Below are 19487 nucleotides of genomic sequence, written 5' to 3' on the forward strand. Positions count from 1 at the left end.
CGTACAAAACACTGCTGCCAGGATTCTGAGCAGAACCAGAAAACATGAACACATCACACCAGTCCTCAGGTCCTTGCACTGGCTTCCAGTTGCATTTAGAATTGATTTTAAAGTACTGTTACTTGTTTATAAATCACTCAATGGCCTAGGACCCCAATACATTACGGATATGCTCACAGAATATAAACCTAACAGATCACTCAGATCATCAGGATCATGTCACTTAGAAATACCCAGGGTTCACTCAAAGCAGGGAGAGTCTGCTTTTAGCTGTTACGCCAGTCGCAGCTGGAACCAGCTTCCAGAAGAGATCAGGTGTGCTCCAACAGTAGCCACATTCAAATCAAGACTCAAAACACATCTTTTTACCTATGCATTTGCAGATTGAGCACTGTGCTATGTCCGAACTGATTGCACTTTATTTTATATGTATTATCTCTTTATTCTTTTAATAATTTTTCCTGTTTTTATTTCATTTTAATGTATTTTATCTTGTTATTTCTTTTATATATTTTTAATGCATTTTAAATATTGCTGTCTGTTTGAAAAAGTTGGGAGAATTAGGAAGAAAGCATTTGTGATTAGGTTAAAATTTGGTAAATTTGGACAAACCATGGGGAAATTTGAGATGTGATGGATGGTTAAGATATCTCTGGATTACAGTCAGGACACTTTCCAAAGGGGAAATTTCCAAAGGGGAAATTTGAACTGTGTTGCATAGATAAGATATCTCCGGAAGGGGGTTTAGGGCTGTGTGGCGCGGTTTGAGGTGTCTTGGCAAAAGAGGAGATTGAAACTTTGTTTATCAGTTTGAAGTGCCTTAACAGGTCGCTAGAGAGCGGTCCTGTCGTGTGAGGTTTAGATCCACTCTGACGGCAACAACAACACAAAACTCCCTAAGACTTCCTAGCTCTTCCATCCAGATAGCAAAATTATCTGTTTTACTGTTATTCCTTATGTTTTATCTTTATTATTCTTCTTTATGTAAAGCACTTTGAATTACCATTGTGTATGAAATGTGCTATACAAATAAAATTGCCTTGCCTTGCCTTGCCTATTTATAGCTTAAATAGACATGAAAACAAGTGTCAGTGTGATGGTTGTTTTTGATATGACATGAAATAAATGTCTTATTTTCTTGTGTTAGACACTTAATTTGACTCAGTTTTTCTCATTTTGTACTCAAAAAATATTGTGCTGGATTTAATTAAACTGTTGTCTATCCACAATTAAGTTGTATTAACTAAAGAAACTTAAATTGAACAAAGAATGTATATAAATTAGGGCTGTCAATAGATTACATTTTTAATCGAGATTAATCGCACACTTATCGTAAAATTAAGTATACACCATTTATCTTGTTTAACACATCCATATTGCCATCATTGCCTATATCCAGCAAAGTAAACCATTAGAAACCAAGTGTGATTTTCACAAAACTGTATTTTTCAGCTTTTTTCAAGGTAAATTTAGATGTCTTTCCAAAAAAAGGACACCAAATAACCAAATGATATGATTTCATATAATTCATACATTTATGTAGGCTACACCAAAGCACCCCTAAACATTCAGAAAAACATTTCAGAAAAAAAAAAAAAAAAACAGAAAAAAAAGAAGAAGAAAAAAAAAGTCAGAATTCACAGTGTATGTGCAAAGAGCTTGTTTAAATTTTAGACAAGTCAAGTTGCGATACTGAACAGAACCACATGGAGGTGCCAAAAAAAACTAAACCAACAGCCTTGACCTGCATATATACTGAAGTACACAGAAACATACACAGGACAAATCCAAACATTATCCTGAATTTGTTTGAAAACAGCGTGAATGTACTGAAATGTGTCTGTGCAGAAATACATTGTGCGATCAGAAGGGCGAGCTCAGCGATTCCAGGTATGGGGCATCAACAGTCAAACTCTGAACTTAAAACACTCTTTTTCTATATTTTTTTTTCTATTGTTTTTTTTTTCTACATTTGTAAATAAACTGCATGTTAAAAATAACTGTAACATGGAACCTTTATTTTCTCAATGTAAAATTAAATACAATTTAATTCACAAATAAATAAACTTAAATTCACAACCAAAATTTTTTAATTAATAAATACTGTAACCAGTAGAGGCTCCTGGCCGTAAATTTAGGTAGGGCAGATTCTGGGTCTTAGCGCTAGTTTATGGTAAACATTTTGTAAGCTAATCGCTGAACACATCATACACACTTTTGGCAGAATTCTAATGTCCTTACGTCATTCAGCCTGAGGGTGGCGCTCTAATGATGACTGACAGATTCAGTACACACAACAAATGCTTGTAACTGCCTAAATGTAGTATTTATTCCGTCCGAATGTTGTTTTAGAATGTTAAGTTATGTAGGGATTCCAGTGAAGAAAATAGTCATGTCTATTCTCAGAAAAACATAACACAAAAACAAGAGAACTACTGTATCACTACTGTGTACATTTAAACTAAAGGATTTATACTCTCATTAATTTAATACGCTACTCCACATAGGAAGAACAGACATGCCAACTAGTTACTGACCTGATGCAGACACATATCTGAAGCAGACTTATATCATCTTAGTCAAAAAATATACACTAACAAGAAGCGACAGTCAATAGAACATTCCATTGCAACACCGGCGCCCAGCAGCGACCCTGCGTTTCCACCATTTTGGGGTGAAAGCGAGTTGTCAGTCCACTAGTTTCTATGGCAATATCAGCTGCTTTGTTAAAAAAAAACGTACATTAAAGCTGAAATCCAACCTGAATGATGACAACACAGAATAAAATACTATCACTAGTGATCATCAAATCCTTTTAACAGTTTATTTTACACACTTTGTGTTTAAGTCTTCCACTTTTATTACAAAACCTTTGCTCTCTAGAAACACAGTCAGTTTGGATTAAAATTCTTTAAAAGGCTTATAAACACTGAATTAATACCAACATATGAAATTAAATTGAGGACTTCAGAAAAATTGTGAATGTTGGACAATAAATATATGAATATAACAGCTTGATTTTGCAGTGTTGTCTAATGTCCGTTAAAGCAAAAGTGTCCAAAAGTGTGAATTATGTGATAACGGACACAGCAATGCATCATCATATAAGATCATTATGTTTGTAGCGTGATCCATTAAAACATATTTCAATTAAGACATAGATACTATTATCACTATTACTCCACAAGGTCTGAAATATATTGTTTGCTGCAAACATGATGATCTTAAATTTATTAATTATTAATTTACTATTCATAAATGTGTAAAGTTGCATAAAATGGAAATACTCAATAAAGAAGGCTAACTACGTTACCTCAGATGGCTTAAATGTTTGGATTCCACAACTGGTAAAATAAAACATTTAAAACACAATACAACATTTACTGTAGGAGCCATAAAATTTACTGATGATTGCATTTGAAAAATTTTCTTTTGCGCTTCTGACTTGGCAGTGAAATTCGCCGATTTTGGGTGTGTAAGATGTGAAGGATTCAATGGTCAGTTAGTATTTTCACCCCATAATGGCAGCCACGCCATCTAGTGGCTGTTACCCAAAAAGTATCAAAGTGTCGCCTCTTGAGTTCTGTACTCTTTGGCAAGGTAACGTCAAGTGGAAATAAGCGGGGCAGCCAGAAATCTGCCCAAATGGCACTCTATGAGAGGGTGCTGCAGTTCCATTTTTCACCACAGATTTACATGTGAAATTCATGTGGCGCTGTAGAGCTGGCGAGGGCTCTGAGACCGGCTGCACTGCTTAGTATCATGATTCATGCCTGCCGAATCCATGTGCTACATTTAAATATATCCTGCTCACTTTATGACTTAAAAGTCTAGAAAATCCAAAATATATTTTTTTACAGAACGCTGAACACATTCATAAATTATTATTAATTTAGTCTATATAGTGGTCTGTTTGGATGAATATTTTGGTGGGGCTCTGCTCCCAGCTGCCCATACAGATGAGCCATGGCTGCTGTAGACTACACACGATTGGCTAATCTTTTCACTCATATTAATGAGTAATTGTGACTTTTGGGAGTTTAGCCACATTCTTTTTTTCATCTTCTTTTTTAAAGGTGCCCTAGAATTAAATATTGAATTTATCTTGGCATAGTTGAATAACAAGAGTTCAGTACATGGAAATGACATACAGTGAGTCTCAAACTCCATTGTTTCCTCCTTCTTATATAAATCTCATTTGTTTAAAAGACCTCCGAAGAACAGGTGAATCTCAACATAACACCGACTGTTACGTAACAGTCGGGACCATTAATATGTACGCCCCCAATATTTGCATATGCCAGCTCATGTTCAAGGCATTACACAAGGGCAGGCAGTATTAACGTCTGGATCTGTGCACAGCTGAATCATCAGACTAGGTAAGCAAGCAAGAACAATAGCGAAAAATGGCAGATGGAGCAATAATAACTGACATGATCCATGATATCTTGATATTTTTAGTGATATTTGTAAATAGTCTTTCTAAATGTTTTGTTAGCATATTGCTAATGTACTGTTAAATGTGGTTAAAGTTACCATCGTTTCTTACTGTATTCACGGAGACAAGAGCCGTCGCTATTTTCATTATTAAACACTTGCAGTCTGTATAATTCATAAACACAACTTCATTCTTTATAAATCTCTCCAACAGTGTAGCATTAGCCGTTAGCCACGGAGCACTATCAAAACTCATTCAGAATCAAATGTAAACATCCAAATAAATACTATACTCACATGATCTGATGTATGCATGCAGCATGCATGACGAACATCTTGTAAAGATCCATTTTGAGGGTTATATTAGCTGTGTGAACTGTGTTTATGCTGTTCAAGAATCAAATATAATAATGTTAAAATCTTAATGGTAATAGACAGGCCATACAATATAGAAAACGAATAATACATGATATATATAGGATTTTTGGTATTTGTTGGTGGCCCCCTAATTTCCCGGGGTCCTAACGGCTAATGGCAGCTGCTTACCTCGCTTATTGGTTAAGTCCGCCCCTGGCGATCAGTGCGTCGAGAGCACTCATACATGATTTGTTTGAGCATCAATATAACGGCCTCACGCGTGCTTCTGTACGTCAACGCAATCATCTTTACTTTGACTGCAATCCTCATCCATCAAAACTTTACTAGCAAGAAGCTGGTTTGCTTTATCCAGCCGAGAAACAGTTTTCATATCATCTGGCCACACAGCTGTGGGATGTTTCGACGTTCTGTTCAGACAGGAACAGCATGATGTTGGAGGACTCGCACTCTTCAGATACAATGACACAATATGACAGAGAGTTCGTGTTTTGAAGGGAAACAGACACTGGAATGAATAATTCTCTCTGCCATCTCTGATATAATCAGCATTTAAGATCATCTAACATGACGTAAATGATGTTATGATGCAATTTCACATGCTTCTGTAATTTTTTCACGTTAATGCAGCATCAAATTATTTTTACGCGTAAAGGATTTTGAATTAATTGCATGTGTTGACGCTTTAACGTTGGCAGCCCTAGTGTAAATCTAATTCAATTTTTTCCCCCCCTGCATGAATTGTAAACTTATAGAATCAGAAGAGGAAACCTCAGATGATGAAGATTTACCCTCAGGGAATAAAGATGTGCCCTCAGGTGATGATAAGTGCCAAGAACAGACCTCTGGAAGGGACACCGTAATGGAGGAGGAGAAGGTTAGCACGACTTCAAGGACCCTGGTCAGAAAGGGGGCCCAACGCAATAGCAAATCCTCCCAACAGGACCCAACACCCCAGACCTCTGGTATGTGGATACATGAATACAAGTGATTAAAACTTGTAAATACCTCATTTGTCTCATTTGTACACCTGAATGTGCTCTTATGGCCAATTTATGTTTAAATAGGTTGTCACTTACACTGTAATTAAAAAATAAAAATAAAACAAAGATTATTGGTGTATGTTTTACAAGTACATACTATTTCAATTTTTCTAATTCAAAATTTTAGTAATGTCACTTGCCATTTTTTTCAGCGTACTGTAGGCTACAAAAAAAGAAGAAGAAAAAAAAGTGTATTTCAGCACAAGCATGCTTCCTTTCTACACATTAATCTCAGAATAGATGAGATTACTTACTCACAAAACTTTCTGCTGTGGTACAATTAACATTGTCCTTTTGCCACCAGCATGTAAAGAAAATAAGAGTAAGGATGAGGAAAAGTGGAGACAACACCTGGAAGAGAAGAAACTGAAGAAGAAAAAACAAAAGAAGATCATGAAGAAGGTGGCACTGGGAGCCGGTGCAGTTGCAGTCGGGGCAGTTGTCATTGGAGCAGCAGCGGCTACTGGAGGACTATCTATAGTCGCAAAGGCTGGTGTCGTTGCAGGTGTAAGCGTAATTACAAAAGTCGCGAAGGAGAAGAGGGAAAAAAAAAAGGAAAAAACACGAAAAAAATCATTAGGCTTAACAGAGCATCAGAGCATATAGTTTTACCTAGACTGTCCTCCAAAAAAAACGACCCTATAGGTAGTTTTTTAAGCACCATATTACGACCTATATTTACGTTTAAGTCATGCACCCTCTAGTGGCCGTAAAAATAATGACACTGTCTTGTTACGTCTGTCGTCATGAAATGACGTAAATGCAGTGTGTGGACTTTTGCCATCATTTGTCCTATTTCCATTTACCAAAACTAATTTTTATTAATGATTTATAGTGCATTTACTCTTTATGAGCACATGTGTTCCTTGGGATCGAACCCACGCTCGCATGATCACATGACTGCATATTGTTACTGCAATGCTCTGCCAGTTGAGCTATGCGAAACCCGAAATATGACGCAGATAAAAGGGAACAATGCATTAAAATAAAGCAAACGCTCCTATGGGTTGTATTTCATGAATTTAAATGAAAGTGTCCTGTTGTCGATAGGGGCGCCACTTTAGTAAACGCTCCTATGAGTCCTATTTTTTTTTATTATTGTTTTAAAGAAAACATTTGAATATAATGTTTATAATTTCAGAAAATGTTCCTATGATGTTGTGTAAACAAAGCTAGAACATTCTACCTGCAACATTTTGAGGATGTTGTTGAGGTAACAGATTATACAATGTTGTAAATAAAAAATTGGCACAATGTTTCAATAAATAAAACAAAGGAAGAACATTCTCTCAGCCACATTAGGAGAACGCTATATGATCATCATTGAGGCCTGAGGTGATGAAATGTTCTGTATAAAACATTCTTGTAATGTGACGTATTAAAGCTAGAACATTTTACCTAAAACATTTTTAGATGTTTTGAGAATGTTGTTGTGGTAATAATAATGCAGTATTGGCTAGTGTTGCCACCCGTCCCGTATTTACAAGTAAAATGATGCGTCCTGTATCAAATTAATACGGGACGCGATTTGTCCTGTATTTTGATAGACCCACACATAGTTGAATAAACACATAAGGATTTTGCAGTGTGGAGAATACTAATAGCAAACATAAAGAAATCAATTTCACAATAAGTAGTAGAGAAGCTCATTTGTGCATCACTGCATTTTAGCAGCTCTGTTTCCATAGCGGAGTCTCGAGAACATGCGCTGTAATATGGAACGCGAATGGGGCCAAATGTCTATCAGTTTTGACCGTGTCAACATGCACTGTTTGTCCACGTCAACGCGACAACACACACAGCAGCCAATGAAATTGTTGTATTTGAGACTATATTTGCATATGTGACGCGATGGTACGTATGGCCTGGTTGGTATATACGTATACAAACATCAGATGTCATGTTTATTCATGAAGGATGTCGTAATGGTATGCTGGTATGCACGTATACAAACATCGAGGGAACATTGGTACGTTTTGTGTGTGATGTCAGCCTTATGTCATGATTTGTCATGCCCTTTTAAGTTGTCCTGCGTTCTTTCTCCGATACAAAAGTCAACAGCTGAAACCATCATGACTCTTAGATTAAGGCCTACTCCTGTCTTAATTTAAACCGTCTGGGAAACTGCCCCCAAAGGTTTAACAAAGTTATTCTTGTCTCTATAAATTATGGATTCCTAAAGACATGTTTATGGGTAAAATAAAATAAAATAAAATATTAATAATACAAATAAAATGAATATCAAAACATATTTTAAATATAATGAAGTCATTTTATTATAGAACCCATCAGCCTGCAGCAGCCAATATGATGTTCCTGGCAATAATCTTTTTATGTAATTTTTTTTCCACAAAAGGTCAGCAGGCACTTAATGGATGATCTGTATGTTTTAACTGGTCATTGCATGCATGTACTGGAAGTTTTTTTGTATTTAAGTGAAATTATATGACAAATATGTTTATTTACTATTATGGATCCAGCAGCAATTTAGGTAGGACTAAATAAACTGCATGCATATAATGATGTATATTTTTAAATATAATTCATTTATATACCCCACTGTGAAACATGGTTTAATGCTGCTTTGAAGTCATGCATTTTCTTGAACAATTTACAGGGGAATTTCAGGACAGCAGTTCATGTCTTCAATCTTTAGAGAGGTTATGTGATGCAACAAGACAATGAACCAAAGCACACAAATAAATCAAGTAAAACATAATTTACATACCAAAATTATTTTTTCCTATACCTCAAGCCAACTGAGATGCTATGGCAAAACCAAAAGATGGATGAAATCAAGACAACACAGAAATACTGATCAAATGAAACAAAGTTGTGAGAAGTGATGGTCCAAAATTGGTAGAAACCCTTAAAGGCAGCTATTAAAAAAAATTGTGATACAGGATTTTCTGAGGATCAACAGTTAATAAATGCAGTGGTTCACTTTATTTTACCACCCTGCACTGTGAATGATTTCTAAATGGCTATTAATCATAAATGTGTGTTTGTCTGTAATTGTGATTTAAATTGAGCTCACACCACATTTTATGAATTATCAATGCAGATTTTCAAGAGGTGGTTTCCTGGACAGGGTTTAAATTATGCCAAGAGTAGGCCTTAATGAATAGTTAATCATGGGTTAAAAATTGCTGTCTGGAACAAAGATTAAGCACAGATTACTAACACCTGGACTATGAGTCCTGAACTAATATAAACAGGATTCATTTACAGTTTTATCTAATTGCTTACACAGAATTTCTGAAAATATGGCTCCATTTCGTGTAACTCTACACACAAAACACACAACATGAAAAACATCAGACATCTCTTGCAAAAGCAACACTTTGTGCAAAACTATTTTAACTCTTCCAAAAATGTTGTTTTTGAGTATAACTACACACAAATATGCACAACTGAGGAATTTTACAGTTGAACTGAAATCAACTGAACTGAATCAACACTGAAGTCACTTATATTGACACTATATTGGCTTGTTAGAGCCACTTTGCAGCAGAATTTGTTTTGAATTTGTTACTGAAGCTACTATGAAACAATATATATTGTAGCTTGTATGCATATTCTTTCTTTCTCAAACCTGAGTTTTGATTTCTAAGTGATCAATTTATGTAAAAGTGTTTTCACACATGATCATTGGCTGTATAGGTCATCAGTAAATGGCAATGCACCACCCCCGACAAAAAAAGGTTTTGTTAGTTTTGAATGACATATCTAATGTGGAGAACTGTTTAGAGTTTTGCAAAAAGGTTGTTTTTCAATTGCAAACTGTGTGTAAAGCATATAATGTGCTTGTAGTTTTGCAGACTTGGTCTTAAGACTCTGTACATGAGTGAATGGTTTCAGTGAGTGAGCCTCAAGTCACACTTTTAGTGTCTAAGCAATTTGAAAAAACTGTAAAACAAACCGTGACAGAGGTCGCCTATATGGAATGAACCAAGAAAATCTTAAAATTGCATGGGACCGAGAAGCATAAATGGCAGCAAAAAAGACTGCCATAAAAAAACCCAAAAGACAATTATTTTAATGCAAAAAATAAATTAAAAAATTCACACATCAGTTTCAGTTTCTGTTTGTTATAGTAATCTGTACTTAATCTGTGTTTCAGAAAGCCATTTTATTTTTAAAAACACGATTAAGCAGATTAAGGCCTACTCCTGTCTTAATTTAAACCCTGTCTGGGAAACTGCCCCCAAAGGTTTCACAAAGTTATTCTTGTCTCTATAACTTATGGATTCCTAAAGACATGTTTATGGGTAAATAAAATATTAATAAAACAAATAAAATGAATATCAAAACAAATATAATAATATAATGAAGTCATTTTATTATAGAACTCAACTCATCAGCCTGCAGCAGCCAATATGATGTTCCTGGAAACAAAACAGAGACAGAACAATATAAACAAACTATACAACCAACTAAACACCAAATTACAAAAACATTATTAGGCTATGTGAAAGTGAATAAAGTTCACTTTGTTCACTGTGTGTGTGTGTTCAGTTATAAATATGTGCTGTGTAAATTAGCCTTCATACACTTAGAAATTATATATAGCCTAACTTTAAAAAACAAACAATAACCCTAGCATTGTAACATAAGGCTACTTTACGCTAGCACAGTTAAGTAATATGTATGTTTAAATATAATTCATTTATATGGAAGGCCAAAAGGGCCAAAACGTGTGAAACCGACGTCTTAACACGTAATTACGTGTTAACGCGCAAATGACGTGTTAACGCGTAATTACGTGTTAACGCGCAAATGACGTGTTAACGCGTAATTACGTGTTAACACGTCATTTGCGAAATAAAAAACGTGGGACTTTACCACCACCTGGTGGTGTGGTGTACTTGCACAAGCAGATTAGGATTGCAAATGGCAGGATTTTGTCTAAAATAAATCTTTAAAAATGAACAGTGAGCATAAATAGGCTACAACTATGGCTACACATAATAATTATAGCATACATTTTTTATTTGTATTTATTTTAATCCTAACACATGTCTTCAAATGAATGAATGTTGTTGCTCTCAAAACAATTAACACAGCACAGTAAACACTCTTATGTTGATGAAATTTCATTATTCACTGCACTGCAGTTTATTCTAGTAATACGTTTATTAAAAACTAAATTATATCATCATAACTACAGGTGTGTTCACTATTGATTTTATAACATATTCATCTATAGACATACACTAATGAAAGTACATGCTTATTATTGTTTTTTAATGAGTGGTTTTGTTATAATCTTTTCCCACTTCCCCCAAAAATTACATAGCCTACACAAACATCCAGCAAATGTTGTACAGTACTGCAATCACTAATGTTTACTCACGAATTTAAATCTGCCTAGAGAATTTCATCTACATCATAGAACATTCTTATGCATTATGGAGGGAAAAATCATTATGAATGTTGAATCCATGGTTCTTCTCAACATCTGCAGGCCTCCTTCATTGTTGTTGTTTTTTTTTTACTCTTTTTTTGTAGTAAACTATATTCATGTTTCTGGTAAAGGTTTGCTCTTGTTTACCTGATTTTTAATACTGCTTTCATGTGCTGGTGTGTGTGTATACAAGAAAAGAATTGGTTCTTATAGATCTGTTAGTTTTGTGACAGTTTTACTGTTTGAATTTGTAATAAACACATACAACGTGTGGTGTGTAGATAAATAAAATGTATTACAAATGTATTTACAAATGTAAAACAAAATTATTTACAATAATATAAACAAATAGAAGACGGAATAAGCATGTATGTATAGGAAACAACTCAAGAATGTATTCCAACGATATTCTCCATAGTCTGTTCCTGTGTGTATCTCTATAGTCAGCCAGTGTGCTTCAGCCATCCGTCTGTCCAGCAATTCACGATTCCCTCATCTGTAAGAAATTACATTTCAGTAATTATCTCCTTTCATCGAAAGTACCATTTAATTGTCAACTCTGATTTCTGTCATTACGCCCAGTGCTGTCAATAAAACATAATGTTCACCTAATTCCAAATTTATCTATTCGGTTTCCTGCAAAAGTGGCTCTTCCGTGTGTGTGCGTCACCCTTTCGTCAATGTCGTTGACTTTTGATGATTGATGAGGTAAGCTCAGTGTAGTGCTTGGGTCACTATATCATGAATAATTTAAATAAATAAAGGTGTTGTGTCACGTTGACATTGCCTGTCGTAACTGTTTGTAATCCTTCTCATGACTAATTAATATGGTGATACGCACGATTCAGATCGTTTTATTATTAATGAGATTGTGAACGAGCACTTACGTAATGGTTACGATGTGCTCAAGTCTGGCGCAACTTCCTTTTAACCAAAAACTTTTGGCGGCGAGGAAGAAAGTAGTAGTAGTAGTATCATCAGCAGCAGGACATGGCGCGGAGAGAGTTTCTTACAGACTGCAATAGGGCATTTCGGGAGTGTACTCGATTGGCTCAAACAGACGATCGGGATGCTATAGCAATAATAATTACAAGGTAAGTGATCTTGTTTTGTGGCACTGGACGCCCATTATTTCCCCCAGGGGCGGACAAGGCTATCGGCAGTACCGGGAGTTTTCCCTGTGGGCCGCTGGACAACGTGGGCCGGCCCTTTGCAATGTAAATGTATGAATGAATTGTAGTAAATAGTCCATAGGCCCATCTTTCCGTCAGCACAGACGAATTGTTCGCGCGGGCGCGGCCCACAAAGACTCTAATCAGTGTGCTCAGTCTGTCTAAAAGCGCTTATCAATGTCAAAATGTTTGAGATAACCAATCAAATCAAAGGAGGCGGGATTTACTGTCCACGGAAACCGAGCAGCGCTGCACTATTTAATGCTTGTAGAATGCGAGCCGAGATAACATAAGCAGCTGAACAAAACAATATAGCCTACAGCAATGTTTGCCAACTGTTTACGATAAATAATAATAATAAACTGTTAAACGACGGGGATTCATTTCGAGGACGCACTTCTGACCTTTTCGGATTGTTATTCTTCACACATTGGATAAAGAAACATTAACGTAACCTATAGTGTTCAGCATGTCAGATAAAAGTGAATGTGTGTCTGTTGTCAGGATTTCTTCAGTAATTTCACAATCATAAAACTCGAAATATTCTCAAACTTAAACTGCATGGCAAAACCAGCAGCTTTCATATAACCTATGTCCCGTAAAGTGTAAAACATATAATTTTCTAATAGTTCACACGCATTATTTTACAGACTGGCGATCAAAAGTTTGAAATAAGACTTCTTTAATGTTTTTGAGGCGGAGAAGTAGGAGGAGGAAGATAAGTATTCTCTTGAGAAGGAATGCAATGAAGCATTTTGCCTTTAACAAATACCCAAACGCCCCTTTCTCCTAGCATTTTTGTGCGCACAATGTCCATCTGTCGTGCTCGCTTGCTCTCAATAGGCTACTGAGAATCATAAGTTAGGAAAGTCTGTCCTTCTCGGGCAGGTTTTTATTAGTTTCGGTTTAGGAAAAAGGGCTCCACTTAATATTAAGTGGCCTTAATACTATGTACTTACATCAAAAAGTAAGTACAATGTACTTATTGGGTTCATATTGAATTGAAAATCACTTTTGCTGCTATTGAGGTGGGATGTGGGTAAGGTTAGGTACAGGTTTGGTGGTATGGGTTTAAGGGTAGGGGTAAGGTGTAAGGGATGGGTCAACAGTGTTGGTTGGGTTGGTTAAAAAAAGCTTTAGATCACTCCACAAGCACGCAGCTTATAGTTGCATGAGTTCCACTTGGACGTAAAAAGCAAAATTGTCTTGCTATTGGATCCAAACCTTTGAAACGTTGTTTGAGCTGGACCTACTCTGAACCTGTTTAGTCATAGGAGAGTCACGTCATAAAAAAGCTTTAGTTATTTATTTGTTAGTTATTTGCGGCTTCCCATTTCATTTAGCGATATAAAGTTTGGAGTTTTGTTTTTGAATTTCATCTCTATTTATTTGCTGCTAGCCAACGCATTTATCAGATCCAAAAGCATTGTTGAGAGGAGTTATGGAAAAGCACAGACGAATGATATCATCAATCGTTGTCGTTATCATGATAGAAACTCGAGGTAAGTCATTTTTTAAAGTTAAAGTAATCCAAAAAAGTATTGCTTTTCAGGTGGAGAGGTATTTCAGAGCTCTCTGAGGGTGCGTTCACACTTGTCATGTTTGGTTCGATTAAAACGAACCCTGGTGCGATTGCTCGGTTAGTGCGGTTCATTTGAACATATGTGAACGCTGCCATCCGAACCCTGGTGCGCACCAAACAAGCGGACCGAGACCGCTGAAAAGATGGGTCTCGGTCCGCTTCCAAACGAACTCTGGTGCGGTTCAAATGATATATGAACGCAACACGGACCAAAGACATGTAACCGAACCAAAAACAGGAAGACGAGACCCTAAAAAGGACAGAATCCTCACGCATGTCGGTTTTTCTCGTCATAGTTGCGAGTTTGCCCATCACAGGCATCAGACGCGCATCTCCACGCAGCAGATCATTTGTGTGTGTGACGGATGGATTCCCGCCGCTGATTTGACTACTTTACACGTTTTATAAGCTCTTCACGAGTTCCCAGCTGGCCAAAATACCATCACATGCAGGCTACGCACCGCTACGCATACACAACGAGTGCATTTACCTCAGAAAACAGCATTGTTTTGGATGTTAGGTAAGTTCCGTCTCAAAATAGGCAATACGTCATAAAATCTGACCAATCACGTTGTGAATGTATCCCTATGCCTTATGGTTCGGTATCTTTTGGTTCGGTGATAAAATTGCCAATCTGAACGCTAACCGGACCAGGACTAAATGTTTTTTTTTCTTCTTTGGTCCGGACCAAACGAACCGAACTACAAGTGTGAACGCACCCTGAGAGTCCACAACAGCAGTGTTGTATTGATTTAGCCCAATCGTTACATGACCTGGTTATACAATTAAAATCTTTTTCCGTTTAGATCATGTTTGCAAAAAGCTGATCAAGAACATAAGGAGGTTGAGTAAATAATAAGATAATTCTCATTGTGTAATGATAATAATAACAATTTTTATTTTGTAGTCAGAAAAACTTTTCAAACCGGCTAACTGATAAACTATTATTTTCAAACAAATGAATAAGTCTTCAATTTGTTACATAGGAGTTCAAAGCGGTTTGTATCGTTAATACTTCTCCTTTCACATTTAGCAGGGAGTGGAGCAGCGTTTTCACAAGCAAAATTCTGCTGCTGACCCAGAGGATGGAGTGGAAGTACCAGATATCCATCAGAGAAGAATTTATTTCGTTCAGACATATCACCTTTGAATGACTGGGATCTTGATCTTCAGACACCTAATATTATGCAAATATTTTACTTTCTTTAGCGCTCTAGATTAAAACAAACACAGCTCAGAAATAAATAAGATGTTGTACTTTACTCCTATTACTCGATGCTGATCTTGGATAAACAAGAATTAAGATAACCCATCTCTGAGTCCATGTAATGCAAATGAATATGTATTTTAAAAAGGTTACACTTTAAAAACCACACACAGTGACTGTGACAGTTATCTATACAACCCCAGTGAAGTAAAACAATAGGTAACTATTTACCATCGCTTCTGACTAACTGCATGCTACAATCTACTTGAATATGGACTCACAGAGATTGATTATTTTCTTAAAAAGCAGTGTTTATATGAAGAAAGTAATATAGTACATCTTGGATGGCATGAAAGACTATTAACAAAGACATATATTGCACTCCCCTACCACATATTGTACCCACTGTCACTGTTTTATTTTTACTGTGACAGTAACTGTTTAAATGATCTCTGCATCATTAAAATAAAACATTTTACACATATTTTGTATATCATGTACATTTTGTTTAGTAATACATGAATATTATGAGAAAAAAAAAAGTGATGCATAGCCAAGTATGGTGTCCCATACTTTGAATTTGTGCTCTGCATTTATCCCATCCAAGTGCACACACAGCAGTGGGCAGCCAATTTTTGCTGCGGCACCCAGAGAGCAGTTGGGGGTTTGGTGCCTTGCTCAAAGGTCTCACCTCAGTTGTGGTATTGAGGGTGGAAGAGAGGGCTATATATTCACTCCCCCCACCGACAATTCCTGCCATATTGAGACTCGAACCCACAACCTTTGGGTTACAAGTCTGACTCTCTTAACCACTATGCAGTTAGTGTTTTGAAAAATAAAAAAAGTGATAGTTCACCCAAAAATGAAAATTTTGTCATCATTTACTCACCCTCAAGTAGTTCCAAACCTATATGAATTTGTTCTGCTGTACACAAAGGAAGATATTCAGAAGAATCTCAGTAACCAAACTGACATCACCCCCCATTGACTACAACAACAGGAAAAATAAATACTATAGTAGTCAATGGGGGGTGATGTCAGTTTGGTTACTGAGATTCTTCTGAATATCTTCCTTTGTGTACAGCAGAACAAATTCATACAGGTTTGGAACTACTTGAGGGTGAGTAAATGATGACAAAATTTTCATTTTTGGGTTTTTTCCCTTTAAATGATGCATACCAATCACACCAAAAACACAAATGAAAGCACAATTACCCTTTATCCTCTGCATTAATGCCATTTCCAATCAAATTATACAGGATAAAGTGCTCCTGACATTAATTTTGAAATACAATGACATATTTCATTTTCAACATTTCACGAATTAAAGGCTAAACAAGCCCTTATAACTGTTCGTTCCATTTTAAACTGAAAAGTGTAAACTCACATAAGAAGATTTGAAGATAAAGAGTGGTGCAGAGATGACTTCAAATCCCCTCCTCCTTGGAGTTTTATTGTAAGGTTTTTCAAATTATGAGTAGAAAAAAGCCTGTGGTAATCAAACATAAGTTGACAATACTTTGAAAATCAATTTTTGGAAATGTATGTTTTAAATAAGTAACTAGATAAGAACATATGGGGTGTGAGTGTGTGTAGTTTGCATTGTAGAACAAAATGCAGAACAAAAAGTATTGTCAAGTTATGTTTACCACAGGCTTTATTTTACTCAAATTGAGAAAACCCATTTAAACACCCAGCGGCAAATTAGTCTGACATCATACCTTTACCACTCTACTGTCTAGAACTTTGGCAAGTAACACCCAGGACAGAAGGTCAGTTTAGCAATTTATATTTAAATGTACTGAATTTCCATGAAATGTCTCGATTAAAAATAATACTGCAGCCAATTAGAGTGATTGTTCACAAAATCTTTTTTCTGCCTCATTTTAATTTATAATTTCTGAAAAATCACTCTGATTGGCTGTAGTAATATTTGTAAATATATAGATATATTTCATAGAAACTCAGTGCATTTAAAATTCCATAAATGTTAACAGTGGATTTATACTGTAACACTATAATTTTTGTTCTGACTTGTTTCTCTCTCATCTTAAAGTCAAAAATGAACCAGGTGTATATATATATATATATATATATATATATATATATATATATATATATATATATATATATATAATGACATTTAAATGTACTAGGTTTCCATGTAATATTCAAGTACATCAAAAAAAGAAGAAAGAATCATGTTGGGTAGAGACAAAATGGTGGCACAGCTTCTTTTATGAGTATTAAAAAACAACAACTGCATATTATTTGACATTGTGACACCTTCAGAAAGGCACTACCATTGTTTGGGAAATTTAATATGAAGAAAAAGAAGCAGTCCGAAAAAGCACACCAAAGATAGAAGGTCTGCAAGGTTGTTTGAGAACTTCTTCCTCACCATTACAGCCACATCCACCACTGAATTCAGGCCTCAGCTTCAACCATCTTCTCGCGGAAACCAACATGCATCTCTTGCATCCCCCTGGTCTGCTGCTCCACATTATCTCCTCTCTGATATATATATATATATATATATATATATATATATATATATATATATATATATATATATATATATATATAGCGCCCCCTACCCTCTTAGGATTTACCACGCCCAAGTTCTGTGGAGCACCGGGTTCTGACAAGTTTATAAATTATTACACACCTCTGATATTAATAATATTTATAAGCTAAGATTTAATTTCCTGTTTATGTAAATAGTAGATGATGAAAAGAAAAGAAGAAAAAAAAAACTTATAATACAGGTAGGTATGGTTAAATACAACAAACTACAATGTTTTATTATCACAGAAAGTAATTCAATAAATAGTCAAGATGTCAGTAAATATATAAATAAATAGATTAAATAAAATAAGATAATAAATAGTTCACTAGATAAACCAATAAATCAGTATCTGCAGATGACTGAACAAGAATTTACAACCATATATAGACACGGAAATGGTGCCTAGACGGTAACCATAGAGACGAAACACACTATAGACAACAAACATATATGAATTACACATCTGTGGGCCCACACTCACACGCATACATCCACAAACACCACCGTTGCAGGCCTGAGTCGTTGCTTGTGTGCGTTGTGGCCTAATAAAAACACAAACTGGCCTCTTCACTCCAATGAGCAACACAAAACAACAGAGTACCTCGGTCCAGCCGCAGCGGCGCACTCAACCGCAACAAGCGGTCCGCTTGTTCTCAAACGATCCGCCACCTGCAACCAAAATCCTCCGTAACGGCGTACAGTATCCAGCGGTGCCAGAGGAGCTCTGAATCTGGCGGGGACTCGGAGCGCTATCTGGGGTTGCGACGACTCTCTGTCGGTGTCGGAGGAGCTCGTTTAATGTAGCCGATCAAAGCTCTATCATTGTTTCAACAATGTTGCGTCCCAATGGATACACTGTTACACACCGTCTTCTTATCTGAGCGTAAACGCTTAAAACACTCACATTTAGACAAGACTATAAATAAAACATTGACTGAGTATATTCTGGCTGAAAATAACTCCCACTTTACGAACAAAAAATTATTTTAAAACTCAAAACACACGGAGAAACCCAACTAGCGTCTGACTCCCTTCAATCCCCTAACGGTCTTTTTTCTCAATCGATATCACTCACCAATTAGAATACACCTGCCAGTAAAAGGGGTGGGACCATAACTTCCACAAACCAATCCAAAAGAATGATTTTGCTTAACCAAATTTGCATACACAGATTATAAATACCGGTTAACATGGACTATTTACTACAATTCAGTCATACATTTACATTGCAAAGGGCCGGCCCACGTTGTCCAGCGGCCCACAGGGAAAACTCCCGGTACTGCCGATAGCCTTGTCCGCCCCTGGGGGAAATAATGGGCGTCCAGTGCCACAAAACAAGATCACTTACCTTGTAATTATTATTGCTATAGCATCCCGATCGTCTGTTTGAGCCAATCGAGTACACTCCCGAAATGCCCTATTGCAGTCTGTAAGAAACTCTCTCCGCGCCATGTCCTGCTGCTGATGATACTACTACTACTACTTTCTTCCTCGCCGCCAAAAGTTTTTGGTTAAAAGGAAGTTGCGCCAGACTTGAGCACATCGTAACCATTACGTAAGTGCTCGTTCACAATCTCATTAATAATAAAACGATCTGAATCGTGCGTATCACCATATTAATTAGTCATGAGAAGGATTACAAACAGTTACGACAGGCAATGTCAACGTGACACAACACCTTTATTTATTTAAATT

The 19487-nt window shown here is 36.2% G+C and overlaps 1 long non-coding RNA gene across 2 annotated transcripts; it reads left to right on the forward strand.

Moving 5' to 3' along the window:
* The first annotated feature begins 10534 nt into the window (after positions 1-10534).
* LOC125246053 lies at positions 10535-15707 on the forward strand. 2 transcript variants are annotated; one of them, XR_007179696.1, is made up of 2 exons: positions 10535-13936; positions 14823-15707. It is a non-coding gene; the product is annotated as an uncharacterized LOC125246053 (long non-coding RNA). The 2 variants fall into 2 exon arrangements; XR_007179697.1 differs by having other exon boundaries at positions 15050-15707.
* The last annotated feature ends 3780 nt before the right edge of the window (positions 15708-19487 follow it).

Source organism: Megalobrama amblycephala, linkage group LG14 (genome assembly GCF_018812025.1).
Source record: "Megalobrama amblycephala isolate DHTTF-2021 linkage group LG14, ASM1881202v1, whole genome shotgun sequence".
In the NCBI taxonomy this organism is placed as follows: domain Eukaryota; kingdom Metazoa; phylum Chordata; class Actinopteri; order Cypriniformes; family Xenocyprididae; genus Megalobrama; species Megalobrama amblycephala.